Source organism: Osmia bicornis, chromosome 7 (genome assembly GCF_907164935.1).
Source record: "Osmia bicornis bicornis chromosome 7, iOsmBic2.1, whole genome shotgun sequence".
Lineage (NCBI taxonomy): Eukaryota > Metazoa > Arthropoda > Insecta > Hymenoptera > Megachilidae > Osmia > Osmia bicornis.
The window spans coordinates 3,989,112-4,001,546 of NC_060222.1; the positions used below are offsets into that span (position 1 = coordinate 3,989,112).

Here is a 12,435-nt window from a genome sequence, read left to right on the forward strand (position 1 = left end):
TGTCTCCGTGCTTCTTTGAATGTTTAGCCGCGTTCGTGCTGACGAAATACGGCGACGACGCTGCTGACGCGCGTCTTACCGCGGTGGAAATTCATCAACGACTCAAAGCGTTCTTGTAATTCCCCTGGAAACAGTTTAATCGCACGGTATCGGAGTACCGAGAAACCGAAGGAGCACAGATTTTCGTTGTAAAATCTCCTGGTTGCGGGATAAACCGATAAAATTAGGAGAGAGAAACGCATCTATTCTCCGGCTTGCGATATTAGGGAGTATTCTAATTCGAAATCCATCAACCGAGGCTGTCGAGCTTTCAAACTGAGTAGTTGCAGCAATTTCGTTCTGTTGAAATTAACCGCGACATGCTTCGACATAATAGCCGGCAAGTTTTCGAGGAATTTGAATTATCCCTGATGCGCGCTGCCAACTTCTCGCACAGCGTAATTAATGACTTGATTTTCATCTTCGATCCGATTTCTTCCAGCGGTTAATATTAACCGCATAAAAACGGCGGCAAACGCTAATTGCACCGAAATTAAAATGTAACTGGCTCGTAAGGTTGCTCGTTTTATTTGGTCGCAACTCGGAAGTGATCGCGTTGCAAGAGAAGAGGGCGAGAGATCGAGAGAGCAAAAGAGGGAAAGTTAATTAAAAGTCAACAGGAAAGTTGGGAAAAGTTTTTTCAGGTGTTTTTAAAAGGCGCACCGATGCGCGATGTAAAACGAAGAGGACAGGAGGTATTTTCGTCACGGGTTAGAGAGCTGTTTTCGTGGTTAAAGTTCGACGAGATCCGTGACGCGAGACGCGCCGTTCAAATTAACCGGTTAACGAGAAAATCAAGTGTTTTCCGTTGAAATTGTTCGGATGCTTGCGAAAGTTATTAAGGTTAGTTATTAATGAGAAGAGAATTGACGGGGAAAGGTTGTGCTTGCAGGATTTCGCGCGAAACCGGTGCTTTTATTTCGATTCAGAGATGCGTGAGCCGTCTCTCGAAGACAAGTAGATATTTACAGTTTGGGGAAAGCGGAAACAAAGAGAAGGGACGGTAGAAGCGGAAACAGCGGCGCTTGCCAAGGCAATAACTAGAGCGAAAGGAAAACGTTTGGTTTACATTCGCGACGCGGGGGTGTTGTAAAAGATGTGTTCCTTTCTTTTTTTTCTTTTCTCTATCCGTGCCGTTCCACCACTCACAGTTCGCTCCCAAAGTTTCGAGAAGAAGCAACTCCGAACTTGCGCGCTTTTTCCTCGGGGGGGTTGGCTGAACTTTAGCAGGGTGTGATATAGCTGGCGGCACGATCGCGAAACGCGTTCCGAGCCTTTCCTTCCCTTATTCGGGCCCGAGAATGGTCGACGGTAGCTGCTGGATTTGGCGAAAGAGCGCGTTTACTCTCGTTAAGGCGAGTGCCGTCGGCTGATTTACCCTCTTTACTCTGCTGCGACACCGAGCGAATCTCCCCCGAGAGGAAGGCCGAAAGACTGAGGGCAGGAACGAAGTAAAACGAGAATCGTTCGCCTTACAAGATCCTCTTATCCTTGGCGAAGGCACGCGAAGAGATTGAAAAGTTTTCCTCGTCAGAGAACGAGCCCTCTTTCCTCGCTCGTTACAATGAAAATTCGTCGACCCGATCGAATTGATTATCCTCCCTCGCCTCGCCTCGCCGATATTCCATTCTACTCGACGGAAAATTAGACTGCATATAGATTTAACCGTATCGAGGATCGATACAAGCGTACGCTTTTTTTTTCGTCGTTGAACAAGATTTATTTCGGCAACTTGACGTTCACGCGAAGACGCGAATGCGCCAACCGATCATTAAATACAAGGATCGTTGGAGTATGACGATAAAGAGCGGGAACACAATGGAAAGGCTTCTATGTAAAGAATGATTTAACGAATGGCATTGTTATCATACCGAGGTGAAAAATTATGGAAGCTCTCAAAGCGGACAGGAGCTGGAAGGCCGTGAGACGGAAACGAAGGCGTGAGAAAAAGCGGCCACCCGCGGCGGCTAAATCAATAGCTCCTTCGCGAGTAACGAAGAAAAAGATGTCTAAATAAGTACCTGTGGTTTCTTTTGTCCTGTTGCTTGTTCCTTCACCACCGACTCGACGAGACTCCCCTTTAACGAACCAACCCCCCACAACCCCTGAGATTCTTGAATTAATATCCCTTGCTTCGCCTTAATCATTCGGTCGATCAGTTTTACGGATACTTTAAGCGCCGATCGAACATTTTACTCGCGGTACATTGGAAGGACTATAGAAAAGGTAGCGCTAACAAAAGTTTTATTGATATGTCGTTTTAAAGGTACCACCCCCGGAATTGCTATCGCGGTATACGACGAAAGATTTCTCCCTTTGATAGCAGGGCGAATTTTAAGCCGGCAATAAAAGGGCGATTACTTTGTAACTTGTATCGCTTCGTTTCTATAGAATACTGTGACGTCGAAGGAGGGACGAAACGATGCTTATACCATTCGCGTTTCTACGGATTCAGGTTTCTACGATTTATTATCTATAGTTTTACGAACAACACGAAAATTACTCGGAATCGTCTGGTTTTCTTCCGTTCTAGGAAAGTGTTTATAGCTTCGGCAAGGTGAATCAAACGTAACTCGCACAGGCTACTCGATTGTTTTCAAATTCCGCTTTTCCACTCGGTTTCAATTATTTTCCCGGATCTAATTCGTTGCGAAACAACTTGAAATTCATAGTTTATACTTAAACTCGCGTTTCACTCCCCCTCTTGTCTGAACGAAGGAACACTCGTGTTTCGTTATAAACGAGCAACGTCCGTGGTGAATATTTGAAAATGCGGTTCGCAAAGAAAGTAAGAATAATTTGTAACGTGGATTGGACACGCGCGGCACAAAGGTGTTTCGAATGAAAAAGCGCGATATGTTGTCGGGCACCGTCGTCATCATTTGTACCTGTTGAAGGAATCGTGTACACGTTGAACGTGTTACCACTGCCGGCCATTTCTATCGATTCCGACTTCGATTTTATGTTTCTCCTACCCCGTCGCCGTTTGCTCAGAGACGAAACAGTGGTAACGACGTCGCTTTCTTACACGGTAATATTACGAGGCGATCGGAAAGAAATTTTTGACGCTTATACCGTTCATTGTCGCGCGTAAAGCAAGCAGTAAAACGAGGGAAAAAAAGAAAGGGAGAAGATCGGAGAAGCTTGAGGGTATAAAGAGAGAAAGGTCGAGGTGAAAAGCGGAAAGAGAAGAAAAGAAGGAAAGTAGGAAGGAAGGAAGGAAGGAAAGACAGGGGCGGGTGGAAAGAATAAAAGAAGAGTAGAAGGGATGATAAAAGGAAGGGAAGAGACGAGGGGTCTCGCGGGTTTCTCGTCAAAAAAGATGAAGTCACCGTGGTTTTGGGGTGGTACAGAGAAGAGGGGTGGGCGAGTTCTTTAAGGTAGGGGGCATGCGCGGCGTCCGGGGGTGCAGGAGGCCGTCAGGGGGTTAGTCGCTTGCCAACAACACGACGCGTCGCTCGCGCATCGCTCTCGTCTTACTCTACGCGTATCGTTCTATACCATTCGTATTTTCCTTCAATTTTTTTCTTTTCATTTCTTTTTATTTCTTTTAATCTACATACCCGCGGCTGCTTCGAACCGGATACCGTGGCTCCAGCGAATTATTTCTCCCTCCGGTTTCCGTACTCTTCGTCGTCGCGCGCGAAAGAGCCGATTGAAAGTTTGCGCCTAGTGTACACACGACCCAGGAAAGTTTCGATCCGATAATCTCTCCCGTCTCTTGTGCTTTCGCGCATCCTGTTTCGGACCCTTCGTTTGCGCTTCGAAAGTGTATCACAGAAAGCTTCCACGAAGCTGCACCGCGTTAAGATGAGACCCGCAGCGAAGAGATCGAGGAGTTTCGCGGCAAAAGCTTCCGTCACGCTCTGAACACGCTGGGTGCTTCGTTGACGAACCTCGAGGATCGTTCTATGGTGCGGATCGAAGTGATCGTTCGCCGGAAGTGCGAGTGGACGAAGGTGGTCGTGCGATTTTCTTGCTTCGATCGAGGATCGAGCTCGGTTGTTCCACGGCGACAGTGCTGTGATACCGAGCTGACCGGAAGCAGCCGCATCCAGAGTACTGCAACGTGTTATCGTCATTGCAGGGAACGACGCGAAAAAGTGCGCGTTACCTCGATTCGACTCCCGTAGGACTGCACCAGGTTGCCTCTTCGAGGATCCTGGAGGAGGCGCGAGATCGGGCGACGACCAACAACAAGGTACGTTCTGCGAAAGTTTGGCAGATTTTAGCAGCGAAAAACTAGAGTTGAATCGCGTTTTAATTCGGGAAACGTACGATCGATTCGATCGATCGGGGTAAATGACAGGTTGATTATTCTATCTACCGACAGGAATTAATTCGATAATGAGAGACCTTATTCAAATGAGATTTAAATCGAATCGCGATACCAGCAATCTAACGTAATGGTTATATACAGAGCTGCGTGTGCCTACGTAATGCCCTGTTCTTCGTTATATCCTTGTACCAGTAATTAGCGAGTGTAATTCGTGGAAATTTATTACGTAACCCCGTGGGATATATTGAAATTAATTATGAACTTTTCTGTTTCCGGTTGAAATTACAGTTACCGCGCGGTTTATCGATGAATTTTTGAACGATTGTTTTAAATTAGATTTCAATTTCAATTCTCTTTATCGAATAAGCGATAAATTTGGGAAAATTTCGCGTCGTGCATCGGAGAGAATCACTTTGACGACGGGATTCACTCTGCTTCGCCTTCCGTCGCGTTCCGTTTAAGAATGAGAAATTAGTCGAATGTTGTTCGCGAATTCCTCGTTGCATCGGGGAAAATATAACCGGTAAACTGCGTCGTTCCGTTGAAGAGATAATTAACGCCGCGCTGAGAGATAATTGTTGTTCATTTCGCACTCATCAACCCGGACGTCGATTATCACCGACTATCGCGTGTTTCCGTTCTCGTTTCAATGTCGCGTTTCAGCGCGTTTAGTTTGGTTTAATTGAAATCAGAACGTTCAGCGTGGGTTTACATCGGTCCGTGCTTTTCGGCAACGTACAATTTTATCCCGGCAACAGCTCGATAAATACCGTAATCTCTCGAATCGTGACGTTGAAATTACAGTGAAACATTAGGAGGGACACTCGCGGTGTAATTTCGTACGAATCGCCGGGGCAATTCTTCCTGGCTGCGTGACGCGAACTCTTGTGCTTGTATCGTGGATCGGAAAGAGAAGGAAACAAATGGAGGGTGAAAGCTCGACGCGTTCCTGAAGGGAAGAGTATCGTTTGATGTCAGTGGGAAAACGACGGCCTGCAAGAGTTTGAATATCACCATTATTCGACGGGTCAGTCAATATTTCATTTTCATCGAAAAAACGTAATTTTGGCAATTCGTCGATCGATCTCGACGATTTCGAAGAACGTAAACGTAGTCAGTCTGTTTTCTCGCACAATAGCTAAAGAGGAGATTACCCCGGCTGATCGCTCCGCGATAGCTGAACGACGATCGATCACCGGAGAATTTTCGCTTCTGTTTTTTCCAGCTCTGTTTCCAGCTGATTTTTCCAACGCGAACTACGCCGATCCGTTCATTTTCGACGAAACTAAGCGACGAACGTAAACCGAATCGTCAATAAGGTAAAATCGAATCCATTATACGCGCGACGAATTTGCGACTATCCTGTGCGAGTTGAACGCAGAGATAGCTGGAGCCTTTAATAACTGCTAATCCCGCATTATTATCGGCAACCGATGATAATCGTTCGGGATGCTGCGACGCGACTACGAGCAAATTGAATTTAATATAATACGTAGATAACTTGGCGAAAGCTGCGCGGTCTGGCTAAAGGGACAAAGGGAAGGCGAGTGGGGGATAGAGAGGGCGATGTAAACGATATCTGGTGATCGGTATTGGCGCGATCGTGGAAGAGCACAATGGGCGATAATAGGTAATTAATTACTTTGATTACGATTAGAGGAGGGCGTTGCGTAGATGGCTTCATCCGCCCCGACGCAACGCGACGGTCTGGCTATCCTCTGTAATTGATCACTTTGTTAATTGCTCTTCCATTTATCCGCGGTTTCATTCACTTTTCGACGTAAAGAAAATTAGACATCTAATTTCGAAAAGATTTCAAATCAGCAGGAGATACGTTTATTTATTCGCGAAGAAAGAAGAAAAATGTAATAAGTTCGTAAAAATTCAACGCGGTCCTCGGTTGTTTCGGTTCGGAAAAATGGTGGCGGATGTTCGATCAGTTCGACACTGATTTTTACCGCAGATTCTCTCCCTTCGCGCAGGCATTCGGGGGACAGAACGAAATACGCGATATCGTCGGGTGTTTCCCATTTTCCGCGAAAATTCGCTGGACGTACACGGAATTACGGTGTTTCTGATAGGTCACCGTGTTTTATCCGGTATCGTGGATATTCGGTTGGTCGTGTAATTGGACGCAGATGTCGCGGTGGTTTTCTGGAAGCGTAGATACGCGTGTACGTGTACACATGTACGAAGAAATATATACGAGTAAATTGGAATAATCAGCCCCGCTATACGTTTCATTCTACCCGTTCGTTACTGTTCTTCTTTTTTTTCCCCCCCCTTTTCATATCACGCGGTAATAGCGTTCGGATACACGGCTGACGGAGAAATCCCGGGTAATGGAAAAGTATGAAAATGCGTCGACTAAACCCTGTAATAATATCCTAAGAGCGGGCAAATCGAGTCAACTTACGAACTAGGTCACGGACAGATAGAAGGCTTGACATCGTATCTGGAGACTACGATTTTGATATGCAAATCCGAATCAATTAACTAATAATGATTCGTTAGAAACACCGACGAGATACAACAAATATATTTCGCGCTATAGATATGTATGGTGTAGCAATTAACAACGCGCGCTACGAAACACGATATTGTTCATTCGTATTTTGAAAACGAGAACTTTCGAAAGGCAACGCCGATGCTAGCTCGGAGAAAAAGAATCAAAGAAATTCATAGAAATTGCAAAGATCGAATTAATCCGCGAATAAATCATCGATGTAATTTGTCAAACTATTCGACGGGTATTAATTTCGCGTAAATTATCCCGTTACGCGATACTTTGGCGTTAAAGCATTTATTATAAGCGTATCGTCAACCGTGTCCCGTGCATAATCGCGTCAAAGGTAATTGGTTCAACGTACGACAACATGTTGCATTTAACGGCATAATACGTCGTTCCGTTTGTCAAATAAATTACCAGCTTTCTGTCGCTACCGATAAGTTATTCGAGCCTCGAGCCGGACGTCACGGATTTCCTAGGGAAAGATGCACGCGATTCAATAATAGATCGGACAAACAAAGAGAGAGATATCGAACTGCCGATATCCGAATGATGAAACACAAGCTGCCCGCGGATTAGTTTCCGTGATTGTAATTACATCAGCCGCGGTGGCGAGCTCCTCTGCCCGATGTTTCTTCCCGTACGCTCTTTGATAATTAGGAGAAAGTTGCGTCCGGCTAACGAACTAGGGATTTCAGATGAACGGACGGTTCTTAGACGGGACAAAAGGTAATGAAAGCTAACAGAGGCCGTCGTGTAGCGATCCTTAATGGAAGAGAATACAAGGGAGAAACGGAAACGAGCAAGGCACGAGAGGAACGAGATAAAGGAGCCGAATAGATGCGACGAAACAAAGGAGCAAACGACAAGAACGGAAAGAAGTATCAATAAAAGGAACAAAGGCAAGTGCGGTGAGCTGAGACTCGAGAAGAAGTTGCAAGCCTGAAACGGAGGGAAAAGAAAACGCAAAGGGAACATTGAAAGGGTAAAAAGTTGTCGACCAACGAACCGGGAGAATCGCGAACGTTGTACGTGGACGGTGTTTAATTCAATGAGTCACGGAATGAATCATGTATCTTTGATAAAGTCGAGCTTTCGACGGATGCAATTGACCCGTACATTTCACGACCGACCCGCCGGCCGAAGAAGCTTAATTATTCAAAGAGAAGAGCAACGACGTTACACGAACCCGTCGCCCCCGTTTCATCCGCGGTTCCCTCTGTTCACCTTCGGCCGGTTATTTCATTTTACGATCGAATCCGTTCCTATAACCCTTATCCTGTGTATTAGTCGTAATCTTGCCCGTTAAATAGAGCTTTACGCGGGATCCGCCGCATTAACACTGCGACCCGTGTCGGTTCAATTCCATCCGCAAACTTCTACTCCCGTGGCTTGTATCGCGAATCGAACTTTACTGCTTCGAACTTTCCGAGTTATTTAAACTGCCAGGGAACGGTATTTTTTCCACCGACTAGTTTCACCGAGTTCACGCGGAAATTTTATTTTTCACCAAAGGAATTTCTTGTGCATTTTCTTAGTTGATACGATCTGAACGAGGGTAACGCTACGATAAAAATGAATAGTTGAAAATTGCACTTATACGAATGAAAGCGCAATACGATGTTTTTCGTTATCACAGTTCGTGCAGTCACTAATTAAGCTCGTAATTTTAACGCACGGAACTTGACGTCTATTGACCTGATAAAAGCTCGTCCTCGACATCGTTACGATGCATAGAAACGAGCCAAACGTGATAGTCTTCTCGTTCGGGGGTGTATTGTTTTATTTCGTTGCCTGGCGAATATGAAAAATAAGCGGGGAAAAAAGGGAAGAGCAAAAGGGTTCCAGAGCATTAATTGTGCACAAGGATCCGAGAGCAGTTTAAAAAAATAAATGCGACGCGCAAGTTGTTCACTCTTGGTTCGTGTGAAAAATAAAAGCTTGACGTATGAACCCTTTTGCGCTGTAATTATTTTCCTAGCCTGTCCTCAGCCGGCTGTGATTTTATTTCTCCTGTCGCTGACGTCTTATTTCATGCACGCAACGATTGCTTATATTTATTAAATCCTGTAATTTTGTCGCGCGATAAATTGTTGAAAATTGTTTCGTACCATTGAACGGGCATAGCCATTGTGACAGTGATTTGAAATTGAATTTTTGACGGATCGATTGTGCAATTTTTCTGCGACAATAAAAGGCTACCGCTCTTAACGAGAACCTTTGTTCTCCTTCACGTTCGTCAACAGGTAACAATAGAGTTGTCGAATGGAAGTCACGCAAAATTTATTTGCAAGCTTTGATTAACCCCGGATTGAAATCAAATATTCTTCAATTTTTGAAAAAAAAAAAGAAAGAAAATAGTGGAAACCATTTCTGGTTTCCACGACACGATGCATTTTCAGGGCGTAATAAATATAGAAGAAATGATACGAGAGCTGGAGGGCGACACTTTTATCCTTTTAAACGCGACGACAAGGTGGCAACCTTAACCCGATTCGCAAGAAGCCCGTTTACCCGGTCGCTTTCTGGTAGACGCTTCAACGAATCTCAGATTTCCTCTTCATTCATTCGCCGGGTTCGAGTTCTACCCCTCGACGTAACTCGAGCCCCGCGTCGCGACGCCTACGACTTCAAGTACTCGAACCGTCGACAATTCACCCTCGGGAATCCAACGTCGAAGATACTCGAAGCGTCGAGCGGTCTTCTATTTCTTCTTGTCCGCAAGATGTTCCCTTCTGACACGATCATTGCATCAGATATCTTCTCGATCGTACAAGAATTCCAATTAAAAGCAGAATTAATGTTCGCCGACCGAAAGTTGATCGTACATATTCGGATGATTTTCAGCGAACACAAAAACAGGTCGTATCTTTGAAATGTTTGCCGAAGGCGAGGCGACCTCCTGAGAGAAGGCAGATGGCGTGACGAATATAGCGTTCGACTGGTAATTACCGGCTCGAGGGTATACCGTGGGTAATCAAACGGTCAGACGTTGCCGTTCCCAGCGGGAAAGCAACCCTTCGTGCCACCCTACACCTACACAACTAACCCTTGTCTCGAAACCGAACGAGAAGACTTATCGGATCCCGCTAAATATATCAGGCTTATGTCTTTTAGTATCCGGGAAACCTCATCGAAAGTGACTTTATTTGACGTTGATTCGTCGTACGTTCCGTTCTCGGTTCAATAGGCCACCGAGGAAGCCGCGAAATGTCACGGCAATTATACGAGCACTTCGTTTCGTACCGTTTTCCGCGATTTTCGCAAACATTATTTCCCGGGATTATCTCGAACGCGTAATTACACCCGGTGGAAATGCTAGGGAAACTCGGGCACGCCCCGTTATCCTCGAACGAGGGAATTTTCTATACGAATACCGTGCGCTGCTTTTAGGCTCGAATGGAACCCTCCTCCTTTCACCCCGAACATAATTTCGTCCTGAATACCCGGTCAGATTTTTCCCGCGTTTCTTCTCTCCCTTTTCTCGATACATTATCCGCTTTCCTGTTTTTTTGTTTTTTTTTTTTCATTTGTACACAAGAAACGAAACACTCACGATTACCAGAAATCTGATGGAACATTCGTTGCCTCGTCCCTGTAGATTTCACGAGAAACAGACGAAACTAACGTCGTTCCCTCTTTTTCATGCCATCGTTCAATCTATCCGTAGCCCGTTCGATCGATCTTTTATGCCGTTCGTTCTACCGCCGATACGAATACGTTGGGTTTCTGGCTTTAAAGCTACCATTACGGGTAACCACGTTGGAAGATCGATAGGAGAATGGTACCTGTAAGAATATTTCGTTTCTGCGACGTTACACGCCCTACAGGATCTCTAGGCCGGCGCCGGAAACTCGTATAAACTTTTCAAAGTGTACAATAGTTACGTCGGCGATAAAGCGTGGATTTTCTCTTCTAAATTCATGGAATAAATTGCTATGTAAAATGTTCGATCGAAGAGAAACGATACCAGGGGATAATTGATACTTTCCCTTTACAATTTTATGTTTTCATAAGATTTTCCGCGATTGCGATAGCTCGTTGAAAACTCGAAAAATTCGGTATCTCGTATCAGAAGCCAATAGGGAGTTCGTTTGGCCTTGTTTGGAACGGTGCATTGCAGAGAGAATCCTAATATCCGCCCCCTCGATGGTGTAAAATTTTCGCGCCAACTTCCGCCACTTTTAATCTTGCAATTCCCGACTGGAAACAAGCGATCCAGCGGTGAACCTTTGCGAACGAGCAATCCTGTCCGCGTGGTTGGCTACACGGAAATCTCGACGGCGTATAAATGTGTCTACTCTACTTATTTTGCATCGCGAATACCTTATCGCTCGGATGATTTTGTTCAAAGTTCGCTGAAAGAAGAACGGAAAGAATTTCCTTCGAATAAATAAGCGGTTTCACGGATTATTCAGCGTCGACGAGAGGATCTAGGCTGCATTACGCGCCCCGAACCGTGAAACACGCGGAATCGGGGAATTAGCGAATGTTTGACCGGTTAAACGGCGGACACGCGGCGGTAAGCCGATCGGCTTTCCGGGGCTTACGCTTCGGCGAAACGAATAAAAAATGAAAATTAGCATCTTCCACCGACATCAAACAAGGGTAGACGGTTAAATCGCGGGGGTTGAAACGTTCGATGAGTCAACGGTGCTTTGAAAAATTCGTACGCATCGCGAAGAGGGTAGGAAATGATTGCGAATTCAAAACATTAGAGGAGCATCCCTCAGACGATGTTATATTTGGCGTTACGTTCCGTAGCTGAGGGGCGCGAGAACTGCGGGTCGAATAAAATATGCAAGACGAGATTCCGTGTACTTAGGGGATGATCCGGGTACACATCTGTCGCGTTCATAAGGGATTCCCTGTCGTGCGGCACGAAGGAGGGTGGCGACAGACGACCCCCGTCGAACTGCGGTTAGTCACGCGTGTCAAATGAGCAAATCTAAACAGATTATACGCCGATTGGCCGATCGTACGATTTCCTCGCGGGGGGGGATGATATCTCGTCGCAGGACGACAGATGTGCCGGTTAATTTCGATTCTTCTCTTCTTCCTTTTTTATCGCCCGTTTTATTAGACGGAGCGTAGCATGCGTTTAATAGGGTATTACGAGGAAGGAAATTTCTCTAGGGTGAGTCGTCTTTCTCGGCATCGCGAATCGGTTTTATCGGATTATTAAAGGGCGTCGTCGAAATTTGTCGAGCGATTGGTACGCGTATCCAGGGTGGTTAACCGAAACGATGATTACCATCAGACGCGATAAAACTTTCTAATCGAACCGGCTGTCCGCGTGTTTACGAAAGCTGTGCGCGCCCGTTTAAAGCGTTACTCGCTAAATAAACGTGGCTCCAATGTTATCCGAAATGGTAAAGCTATTGTTATGCCGCCGAGTGTGTACTTAACGAGCCTTGTACGCGTTCGTATTTCCTCGGTGAATAAGTATGCACCGCGAATGCGTAGGGGAAACGAGGAAATTACTCGGCAAACCAACCCCGAACGCGAATGATAAAGTTTATTTTGCGTGCTCGAGCTATGAGCTACAGCTACGTCGCTGTCGACAATTTTAATAGACGTTCCAAGATTAACAAGGTGCACGATTATG

The 12,435-nt window shown here is 45.6% G+C and overlaps 1 protein-coding gene across 2 annotated transcripts in view; it reads left to right on the plus strand.

The window, feature by feature from the left end:
* Window positions 1–3,534: 3,534 nt before the first annotated feature.
* LOC114873554 (protein borderless-like) overlaps window positions 3,535–12,435 on the plus strand; it is a 37,540-nt gene continuing 28,639 nt past the window's right edge. The window contains exon 1 of one of the 2 annotated variants that reach the window (XM_029181995.2): window positions 3,535–4,240. The gene's annotated coding sequence lies outside the window, so the exon portion shown is untranslated. Of the gene's footprint in view, window positions 4,241–4,975; window positions 5,346–12,435 lie in introns of those variants that run through there. The other variant, XM_029181986.2, reaches the window with a different exon arrangement.